Source organism: Myotis lucifugus, unplaced genomic scaffold (assembly GCF_000147115.1).
Source record: "Myotis lucifugus unplaced genomic scaffold, Myoluc2.0 scaffold_93, whole genome shotgun sequence".
Taxonomy (NCBI): domain Eukaryota; kingdom Metazoa; phylum Chordata; class Mammalia; order Chiroptera; family Vespertilionidae; genus Myotis; species Myotis lucifugus.
The window spans coordinates 2,603,954-2,615,277 of record NW_005871141.1 but is presented as its reverse complement, the minus strand read 5'-3'; the positions used below and the strand labels follow the sequence as shown (position 1 = coordinate 2,615,277).

Here is an 11,324-nt window from a genome sequence, read left to right as displayed (position 1 = left end):
TCCAACCCAAAAGGACACACAGAATTTCCTCTCCTAAAGATACGGCCTTTTTAAGTCTCAAGAAATTTAGTTGATCAAACATTATTATAAATAGATTAATTTAAAAGCCTTTGATCAAAAAAAAGACTGTTCTTTTCTGAATATCTATCCTTTTAAAGATTTTAGAGTTAAAAATGTAAAGTGTCCTTTTGAAGCTAGAGTACTTACCAAAGCCACTAAACATTTTTCTAAAAGAGCAGAAATAAAGACAAAAACTCTAATTCATCCCTAAGAATTTAGAAAAATAGTAAAGACTTATTAACACTGTTCAAATTCTAACATGTCAATTATGCTGAGACATTCAAATAATGTGTATTCTTTAAACATCATTCAAAAAGTCTGTATTAAAGTATTTCCGTTCAGCTTTATTACTGCATGCCTTGACTTCTGGGTGATACTGTAAGAAGTGATCTAAATGAGAATGCTGAACAGAACTCTTAGGCCACAATTGTTTACCTCATTATGAAAATGTTTCCACATTTCCTCCCTGTGTGGGAAAAGCTCAGAAAGATAGACTCTAGTGGACAAAAGAGGGAAACATTTTAAAATACCAAATTAAATTTTAAAAATTTAATCACTGAAATTAGAATTAAAATATTTGAGACCTGGTTCTGCTGTAATTATCTGTGTCTTGACTTTGAACAAGTTATAAATCTTTGGATCTCAGCTTTTCCCAAAATGTAATAAATGGTGGGGGGGAGAAGGGGGAAGCGAAACCATTTCTATACACCCACTCTGTTCCACTGTTGTGTGGGTCTACGATAAACATACGTTTAAATAAGGAATTGTTGGCAGTTTTGTAATATTTTACTGCTTGTGTAGACCTGACAGACAGGTAGCAGTGTGTCCAGAAACACCAAAAAGCAAGACAGTCATGAGAGAATGGGAGAGAGCGAGTTTCCCATCTGTCAGAATTTTCTCCTGGGTGGGTGGTACATGGGTTACTTAAGTCCATGTGAGGAACTAGGAGATAACTTAGAAAGTTGTACCTGTATCTGGAACTATGATACAGACATATTTATATGCATGTTTATATCTTTTGTCACTAAAGAGATATTTTATTCTTTAACTTTCCATCACTCTTATTTTTTTGCCCATTTTTCCAGCTAAAAGGAAAAGTGTCTAATTGGGGGTTTCCATTGAATAGCCTTTACTTGCTCTGGCCAAAGGTCGCCTTCCAATCTCATGAGATGCCTTAGGACTCAGTGATGGCCAACCTATGACACGCGTGTCAGAGGTGACACGCGAACTCATTTTTTGGTTGATTTTTCTTTGTTAAATGGCATTTAAATATATAAAATAAAGATAAAAAATATAAGTCTTTGTTTTACTATGGTTGCAAATATCAACAAATTTCTATATGTGACACGGCACCAGAGTTAAGTTAGGGTTTTTCAAAATGCTGGCACGCCGAGCTCAAAAGGTTTGCCATCACTGCCTTAGGTAGTGGATCTTGAATTGGACCTGAAAAATGAACAAGCTGGGGCAGGGTAGTGATAGTGACGGCCAATCAGATGTGGCGCCGACAGTCCTTACCAAAGGCTTTCCCTTGCAGAAGCCAACCTCATCCTGTTTCCTCTCCAGCGCCATGTTCCCCCAAACCCCCAAGATACAGTTCTTATACAATCGTTGATTTATGGGTGTGTGCTCCCCTGTGTTATTAGCTGAAGACTTTCAAGTCACAATCCCGGGGTAATCATATCACCTTTAGACAATTATCCCCTCACTGTTTGGAAGCTTCAGCCTTTTGTTTTGTTTGCAGTAAAGGTAATGGCTGCACTTTTAGTCAAATGTTGCCTTTTGTAGGGAATCCAAATGTCCTGGAATGAAATTATTTCTGTCATTAAGTTAATAAAACAAAATATCTAAAGGTAATTTTAACTCAAATATAATGAACTTTTAGCAATAACCCTAATTTTGAGGTGTTAAAACCTGTCAGTGGGTTTTATGTTGTGTAAGGAAGCTTTTCTTAGTCCTAGAAAAATCAGTTAGAAAGACGGGCAACTGTCCAAACCTCTAAATGTAACACCCTTGAAAAATGAGCCCCAAGTGTTGCTCAGTTTATTGCTCCTTCGTGCTGTGCTGCAGTAAACACTTAATATCTGTTTGTTAACTGAGTCTTGCCCAAATCCAAACCAAAACGACGTAAATTATGGAGGGGAAGGTACAGTTATTTATATTGCATTGTCTAAAATGATTTCCTACATTCTCTTTATTTTGCCCAGTATCTTATTTCCACACTTTCCTTCCTTATTATTGTTGTTTTGTGGGGAGGGGTTCAGGGAGTAGGGAGAGGGAACTCATATTAACAAATTGACTATTTTAATATTATTTCGTCAGTAGCAGTATAAGTAGTATGAAACGAATATAATCCCTGTGAATTAAATGACCTAATCAGCTGTGAGTAGGACAACAGCAACAAAAATTTGTGATATTTGTGTGAAAGAGTATTTGGCTGCTTCTGCCCAGAAAGGCACTCAAATTACTACATAAACTTGAGTAACAAACAAACTAATCATCTGACAGTTTTGTTTCTATCTTTTGTACATTGCAAAAGATGCAACAAATATACGCCATTGTGGTCTTTAAAATGTTGAAATGGAGGAGTTTGGAGGCCATAAAGACAGCATTTTCTATTGCAGAAAGTCTACAAAGCAACATGAAAACATGTGATAATTTGTAAAGTCATGGTAACACTTGTAGGTCATTACACTTAAAAAACCAACTCTCCCACTGTTTTCTCAGTCATTTTAACTCTATGTTTATTGGTGGTGGTTTGCCAAGCCCCTGAGGTGAGAACAAACATGGAATTTATGAAAACAAGAACAAGACACATTTGCTGGCTCTCGTGGAGAAACATAGAAATCACAAAAATGTAAGACAAGCCGGCAAGGGTTGGGTGATGCAGGTCACTGTAGGTAAGAAAAATAGATTTTAGTGAAACTCTGAAGCCATTAGAAGGTTAAAACAGGTCAGTAGCATAATCTAATTGGCATTTTTAAAAGTTCACTCTGTCTGCTGTGTACAAAAATCGATTGTAGGGGGGAAATGGAAGAAGCAAACCTATTCCAAAGTCACTGCTGTCATCCTGAGAAAGGTGACAGTCGCTGAGAGAACAGGACACACTGGAGGATTGCATGTAGGGGTGAGGGACATAGAAGAATCAAGTGTTTAGGGGTTTGAACAAGTCAAAGGATGGTAGCTTCATTTACTAAGAAAACTTGGAAAGACCAGGATCCATCGAAAAGATGGATTTATTCCAAAACAATCAAATGTTTAACTAGCATCACCTTTGTTACTGTTATCACTACCGAACTGCCTGTATTGATAGGCTACAGAATCCTTAAGACATGTTCTGTGCACTTGACCATGGTAGCCATAAAAAGTATCATGCAAGGTTCCTCAACATCAGAATTTATACCTAAAAGGAATCCTGAAACATGCTTCCCTTTGACAGGTAATGAGACTAAAAATTAGATGAATAATTTTGCTCAAGGCCAACTTTGCTCTGTGACAATTAACAAAGGAAATCCCAACTAAAATTGGAGTCGGAAAGTCCTGTAGAGGGAGCTCAAATAGGGTCAGCAATTGCATCCACAGTTAATTCAGTTACTGACTCCAGTTACGGGAAGAGTTGTAGCTTGCAATCCATGCACTACTTTATGACACCAAAAGGGGAAGGAAGGGTTTTTTTTTTTTTTGCCAGCCAATGGGAACACTGCAGCCAGTAAAAATCCATTGTCACCTGAACTCTTACTTTCCCCCAATGAAATTTCATCTTTCCCTGCTGATAACTTTATCGTCTTGTCCTCCTTTCCATAATGGCTTCCATCTTGTATAACCCCTGGGGGTATCTCTTTGCCTGCTAGGTCAGATGCTGCCTGATTCATGACTCATTAAATAAAACCAAATTGATCTCCAAATGTGCTCAGTTAACTTTTGTCTTGAACAATCATCAAAGCCAGAGTACCCTGAAATCTACTCTATGGATATGAAATCTATTTTCTAATGCTATATAGTAGAGTAGAAATATTATTTATAATCCAAATTGGCAGTAGTCACTTGCACTCTCTCAGGAAAATAGTGCAGCTCATTTGAGTTGGAAACACATGTCTACTCTGCAAATGCCAAAACCACTTTCGTATCTCATGTGCTGCTAAATGTTGAAAACTGAGTTAGACACTTGCTCTGTTGGCAAGCAGAGCACATTAATGCATCTCTTTCATGGCAAGGTAGAATCCAGAGTATAGGCCTGGACGTCTTTGTATATTAGAATGAATCGTATTTTTGAGAAATGTAAGACTTTCTCGGAGGCTTACTAGTATGAATATTGAGATGCAGACGAAGAACAAGGTATTTATAAAGGAGAGAAAGGGCTGAACAGTTCAGCCATCAGGGACCCTCTCTTTAGGAGAAAAGGCCACACAGAAATGTTTTGTATGAATTTCTTGGTGGTGGTGGTAAGAACATCCTAAATATTGGGTTGGTGTTCTACATCTGATTAGAAAGCAGAAGAAACAAAGGAAATGAGGCAGCAGGTACTTAAGAGATAAGTAATAAATTTTGCTAATTTGAAATACATGCATGCACACATACATATATATGTGTATATTTAATTAATGAAAATTAAACAGCAATTGTAGCAATCTTTATTATTTAGTCAATAAAGATATTTTCAGGAAGAATAATTTTATCACTGACATCATTTAGAATTGTTGGCATCTGGTGATTTAAAAAAATATCAATTTTGCTCTGGCCATTGTGGCTCAGTTGGTTGAGTATTATCCTGTGCACCCAGAGATTGCTGGTTTTAGGCTCAGTCTTCAGTAGGGTGTGTGCAGAGACCACCAATGATGTTTTTGTCTCTCATCCTTTCCCTTCCTCTCTCTCTAAAATCAACAAAAGCATATTAAAGGGGAAAAAAAACTAACATTTTTTAAAACTTTTAAATATATCAATTTTGAGAAGGTTTACTTACCTAAAGACAATGCCTGTAGTCGGGGTAGACTACACCTACTTTTCCTCCCTGGGTATACTGTAAAAAAATAATGGGTCACTAAAATTAGCATGCATACATATATATGCATATATAAATCCTATGTGTTCCATGTATATATGGCATACATATATACATATTTCTCAAGGGGCAGGGTGACCTCAGCTAACATTTGTTACAGTTAGGATGTATTAAATGTAAAGGCTAACATTTGTCAAAAGATCATTTATTTCTAAGAGCTACAGAAATACAAAGAGTGCAATATAAACATCTTTCTTAAAAGAGTGAATTTCACAGTTTATACGGAATAGTTTGGCTTACAAAATGTAATCTGACACTGCACACTATTCAAAAACATAAGCTTAACTTTTATAACTAATATCAGACCCCAAATAAAGATAATAATTTCCTGTGATGTTTATATAAAATGAATCCAATAAAATTTTTGATTCTACATTATGGAAAAACACATCAAAAAGTCAGAAGATACTCCCTATATATATATAAAAAAAACTTTCAAGTTCTCATAATTCTGCAAATGTCATTTTTTCCATAAAGAATAATGATATTTCAGGAAAAAATGTCCTAAATTTCAAACTGTTCTTTCTGTAATCATGTAAAAGGCACACATACAAAAATAAATGGCATGAGTGAAAATGAGGAGTTTGCTTAAGATTTAGCTTTAATGTCATCTATCTTTGTAAAGTGACTCTTCGTGACAGCCAAACAGTCACTATAGATCACACAAGCAGTAAGTCTTCTGGAAGTTTCTTCTAAGGTAATTTTCCCCATGAGGCCATCGATAGTTATTCTGTGATGTCGTTTACATTCTCTTCATAATTTTGAAAATGTGTGAGACAAAAGCCTAGAAGTCTGGATTGAAACAATACACTTCCGAAGAAAAACCACTGGAAGTCTTTGAGCTACCTGTGTGCCATTGTACCCACCAGGCTTGGGTGTTAAAAACTGGGGGACAGAAAATCAATAAAATACATTAAGCTTGACTTGGTCCCACTAGTTTAAAAAAAGTAAATGAAAATGAAAAGAAAACCTCTATTCCATTCAAAATACACGGTCACCTACACGGTCTCAGTCCTCTAGGAACCCTGCCTGTCTTAAAGGATTTACCGAGAAAACCTAATAAATAAAAGGGCCAAGATTTCAGATCCTCGCTGTTTTACTAAAGCTGTAAATAGTATTGATTTTCATCAAACAGCTGAGAAATATTTGATTCAAAGCCTATTTGGCCCCTTGACAAAGATGTGTCAGACCTAATTCAAATTGTTAACTTAGTGCATTAAGGATTAAGTAGCCGCTAAACCCCTGGTTCTGCTTGGTTCCTTTGTACTCGGTTGTACTCAGCATCAACCAAAGCAGGGCCTTCGCAGAGACGCTTCTGAGGAAGTAGCTGTGCCCAGGGCCAATCCTGAGCCCTGAGTCCCCATGCAGGGAGGCTTCTGGTCTTCTAGTTTGCAAAAGCTGCTGCTTCCTGTGGCTCCACCTGCTGTTTTAGACTCTGGTGGGTCTTTCAGTCCTAGGCGGTTCTCTGTAGCTCTGATGTAAAAGAAAGCATGTTGTTTCTGTACAATTTGGTGCAAACCCTTTAGTTTGCTGACATCCTGAACCCGTCACTCTCTGCTGGCTTTGGTTTCCTATTAGCTTACTTAGAGCAAACCACATCCTTTCCACCACCAATTCCCAAAGGAGCAGTAGGACCCCTGCCTCTCGTCAGCTTCCAGCTACAACTCGCCTGGGAGATTAGAGGCCTCCTGCAATGTGTTACATGAATCCTAACAGGTAGACTTTGCTTCGTGACCTTGGGAATCGCAACTTATCATCCAATGTCAAAGTTTCTTCCAGAATGGTGTGTCCTTGGGCATAATGTTTCATGTCAGTAGGTCTCATATTATTCATCAGTTGAATGGAGGAGGACAGGGAATAGATATATTCACCTACTGTTCTCAATGTCAGAAATAAAATAAGTCATTATAATCTCTAGTAAGAGAGTCAGAAAGAAAACCACGGATTGGCTATTCACAGATTCATCCATCCACTCATTAGAATACAAAATATCATACATGCAGAAAACTTGTTTTTCTTCTCTGGGGACCCAGTAGCAAAAACAGTATCAGGCATGAAAACGATCTGGATCCATTCAGTAACTGGCCTGTTCCTAGATTTCCATGGTCATATGACTCTTGGAGGAGGAGTAAGGCGAGGGAATTCCCTTGAGACATTGCCTCTGCATCAGAAGGGGGCCAAAGCGGCTGGGGGACAGGGTGACCATTGCCAGAATTAGAAATAACCCATATCTGGAGGAAAGATTGCACAGTATTCCTGCAGGGTGAAGATTTGAAAAGTAAATAGAATTTATAGAAGTGAAAGATATAATCATTGAAATAAAAGCAAAGTCAATGGATGGGTTAAATGATGGATTTGATGCATTTGAAAGAGAAATTGTGAACTTAAAAATATACATAAAATGACTTTGTAAGCAATAAGGTGAAAAACAAGAAAGATTAAGAGACACGAGCAAAGGATAAAAATGTCTAACTTATATCTAGTTCAGTTCCAGTAGTAAAGACTAGGAAGAACGCTGAGGAGACAGTACTCGTATTTAAAATCATAATGGGAGTAAATTTTCTCCATGAAAAAATATAGATCCACAATCAATGCATTGCAATCAAGACTAAAAGAAAAATCTATGCCAAGATACACTGTAGTAAAACTGAAAAAGACAGTAATCTTGAATTAGAGAAAAGGCAAGATAATGTGCAATTGAAAGACTGTTAGAAAGAACCACAGAATTCTCAACCACAGCAACAGGAGCCAGAAGATATGAAAAGTTACCTTTAAAGGATTAAGAGATGATAACTATCCACAGGAATTATAACTTAAAATATAATGCATTATGTTATACTCATAACTAGAGGCCCAGTGCACATATTTGTGCACTGAGGGGGGAGGTCCCTCAGCCCAGCCTGTGCCCTCTCCCAGTTTGGGACCCACCGGGGGAGGTCCGCCTACCAGCTTAGGACTGATCCCCCTAGGGATCGGGCCTAAGCGGGCAGTCAGGCATCCCTCTCACAGTTCAGGACCCCTCACTCCTTCCCACCCGCCTACAGCAGAGGCGGGAGAGGCTCCTGCCACCACTGCTGCGCTCGCCAGCCATGAGCCTGGCTTCTGGCTGAGCGGCGCTCCCCCTGTGGCAGAGCTTTGATCACCAGGGGCAGCTCCTGTGTTGAGCATCTGCCCCCTGATGGTCAGTGTGCGTCATAGCTACCGGTCATTCTGCCGTTTGGTTGATTTGCATATTAGGGTTTTATTATACAGGACAGTGTTGTACAGCATGATAAAGTATAGTATAGTATAGTATAGTATAATATAGTATAGTATAGTATACCTACTTTAGCATATTATTTTTGGAATAGTGATTATTCTAAAATGAGAGAAGGTAGGAGGGTGGGATAGGAGGGTGTATCTTTTAGTCTTTATTGCAATGCATTGAGCCAATTCACAGCATATTACAGTATTAAATTTTTGACACATGCCTTGGTTCATGAGTTTACATTGTATCATAATAAAAAAGCAAACAGACAAAGACAATAGGGCCTTAACCAAGGACTCTGTTAAAATAAAATATGAAACAAAAGCAATCTGGACCAATTAAGTAATGGAACATAAGAAATAGGTAATGACATGACAATAAGCACTGAGTACTATTCTTCAACTGCTAATAATCTGTAAGATGTCATAAGAGGAAAATAGCCCTTGAGTTTCTGGAGGCGCCGTGTAAATAGTCCTTCTCCTTGACATCCATTGCTTCTCCTCCCTCCGGGCTGAGCTGAGATGGAAATCACAGCTACGGAATGACTTCCTGTTCTCATAGACCCTGACTCTCTTTCCCATTACACACAGAAAAACACTTATCACCGAAATAGATACTAATCTGCTTCTGATGGTTACACACAGGCTCAGAGAGAAATAGGGCAGCCCACCCGGCATGGCTCAGTGGTTGAGCGTCGACCTATGAACCAGGAGGTCATGGTTCCATTCCTAGTCAGGGTACATGCTGGAGTTGCGGGCTGGATCCCCAGTCAGGGGGCGTGCAGGAGGCAGTCAATCGATGATTCTCATCATTGATGTTTCTATCTCTCTCTCCTTCTCCTTTACTCTCTGAATTCAATAAAAACATATTTTTTTTAAAAGAAATAGGGAAAAGTTGAAATTCTGCATTAAGTATAGGAGCCATAATATGTAAAATATAGCTTAAGGGCAATAGCTTATGAATCGCCTGGAGATAAATGGTTTAGGATGACTAAGTTCATGAAAGTTCTCTGATTTAGTAAATTACGGAATGGTATTGTTTTAGGGCATGATGCATTTTCAATGTCCATCTCCATTTAGTTCTACGTCACTTAATATTTTTCCTATATCACCTTGTGTCACCGTGGCCCTGTGTAGCAATAGAGAGGAGAAAGACATGGGTTTGGATCAGTCTTGCCAGGATTTGCTGTTTCCATGGTGGCTTCTGACATCATTGGAGTAAGGCTGAAGGTAAATTCAGCCAAGCTTAGAGGGCATATTTTTTACCAGAATGTATATCAGCTAAACACACATTTCCAATTTGTTTTGTAAGACACCAACCATGTTTTTTTAAAGGTAGTTTCGTACTCCTTGTTTTTACTATTAGTTTGGTGTGGTTTTGGTTCTTTAATATGGAATACTTCACAAATTTGTGTGTCAGCCTTGTCCAGAGATCACGCTAATCTCTGTACCATTCCAATTTTCGTATATGTATTGCCAATGTGAGCACTACTGTTAATTTGTAATAAATATTATCAAGGTCCTATCGTGAACTCTTACATTGTCTATACATATCTGTAATGAAAGGTTTTCATATGTGAGAATAGAATATAGCTAGCAGAAGTTCATAGTAACAGATTGTTGTATTAGAAAATCTTTGGTAAGATTTAGTAAAAGTAAATATGTTCCTGGAAAGTGTGTTATTGATCATTTCAGGAAACGGCTTTATATTTTAAAAAGCCTTGAAGTCAATCTGGTACAATGACAGCAGCTGACAGAAGAATGGGGCTGTAATTAAGTTCAGCTCAGTGAAAAGAGAACATTCTTCATTATGTAGCTTCCAGAACTTCTCTTTTCTTATATCATTAAAGATTTTAGAGGGGAAAAAAATCAATAAATACTGCAATCAGTGCTTGTTTTATATCATTAAAAAGCACTTTAATAACTACATAGAAATATACTATTTAGGCTAATAAGATATACAGGCACAAAAAACATAATAAGGCACATTATGCAGTAAATACAGTAGGAGTATATTTAGCCTCCAGATTCATTCATGTTGTCACAAATAGCAGGATTTTCTTATTTTTTAGGATGAATAATATTTAATTGTATGCATGTGTCACATTTTTCTTATCAACTCACTTGCCAATATACATTTAGATTGCTTTCCATGTCTTGGCTATTGTGAACAATACTTCAATAGATAATGGGAAGGCAGATATCTCTTCAAGATCCTGCTATGAATTCAGATATCAATAATACCAACAAATGGTATTAATAGATCATATGGTAGTTCTACTTTTAAATTTTGAGTGGCTGCCCCAAGTTACATCCCCAAGTTACATAAAAAATGAACCATGGTTCCCTTTTCTTCATATCCTCACCAAAACTTGATGGATTTGTACATTTACTTTATTTTATTTTTTAGTAGCCATCCTCACTGGTGTGAGTTGGCTCATGATTTGCATTTCCTTGATGATTAATGATGTTGAACACATTTTCATACACCTATTGGTCATTTGTATGTTTTCCTAGAGAAAAGTTGATTCAGTTCCTTTGCTCATTTACTAACTGAATTATTTGTTTTCTTACTATTGAGTTGTAGGAGGTCCCTTTGTATTTTGGATATTAACCCTTTATCAGACATATAGCTTGTAATATCTTCTCCCGCTCTATAGGTTATCTTTTACTTCGGTTGATTATTTCCTTTGTTGTTCAGAAGCTGATTTTTTAATGTTCTGCATTTTTTTCATTTCTAACCGCTTTATTGAGGCATGATTGACATACTAAAAGATGTACCTATTTAATGTAAATGACTTGATGACTTTAGATAAAAGTATACAACTGTGAAACCATCAAAGCTTTTGTTTATGAGAAATGTACAAGGCTTTCTTTTATGAGAAATCTAAAATAGCCAAACTTATTCAAGCAGAGTAGAATAGTGGTGGCCAGGGTCTGGGAGAAGGGGGACATAGGGAGG

The 11,324-nt window shown here is 37.4% G+C and overlaps 1 non-coding gene across 1 annotated transcript; it reads right to left on the bottom strand.

Moving 5' to 3' along the window:
• Window positions 1-9,747: 9,747 nt before the first annotated feature.
• On the bottom strand, window positions 9,748-9,851 carry LOC111826658. Its single transcript, XR_002830009.1, has one exon. It is a non-coding gene; the product is annotated as a U6 spliceosomal RNA (small nuclear RNA).
• Between the last annotated feature and the right edge of the window lie 1,473 nt (window positions 9,852-11,324).